Raw genomic sequence first — 633 nt, 5'->3', positions numbered from 1 at the left:
GTGATAGGTTGTGAGTCAGCAACTTATTTTCAAATAGGTCAGTTTTTTAAAAAGCTTTTTGTCCTTTATTTCCAGCTTCTTTGTTGTTCTTCAGTCACTAAGTTGTGTCCAACTCTTTGTGACCCCATAGACATCCTGGAATGTGAAGTTAAGTGGGCCTTAGAAAGCATCACTATGAACAAAGCTAGCGGAGGTGATAGAATTCCAGTTGAGCTATTCCAAATCCTGAAAGATGATGCTGTGAAACTGCTGCACTCAATATGCCTGCAAATTTGGAAAACTCAGCAGTGGCCACAGGACTGGAAAAGGTCAGTTTTCATTCCAATTCCAAAGAAAGGCAAAGCCAGAGAATGCTCAAACTACCACACAATTGCACTCATCTCACATGCTAGAAAATAATGCTCAAAATTCTCCAAGCCAGGCTTCAGCAATATGCGAACCGTGAACTTCCTGATGTTCAAGCTGGTTTTAGAAAAGGCAGAGGAACCAGAGATCAAATTGCCAACATCCGCTGGATCATGGAAAGAGCAAGAGAGTTCCAGAAAAACATCTATTTCTGCTTTATTGACTATGCCAAAGCCTTTGACTGTGTGGATCACAATAATCTGTGGAAAATTCTGAAAGAGATGTGAA

Source organism: Bison bison, unplaced genomic scaffold (genome assembly GCF_000754665.1).
Source record: "Bison bison bison isolate TAMUID 2011002044 unplaced genomic scaffold, Bison_UMD1.0 scf7180017864274, whole genome shotgun sequence".
Classification (NCBI taxonomy): Eukaryota; Metazoa; Chordata; class Mammalia; order Artiodactyla; family Bovidae; genus Bison; species Bison bison.
This window is presented reverse-complemented; position numbering follows the sequence as displayed.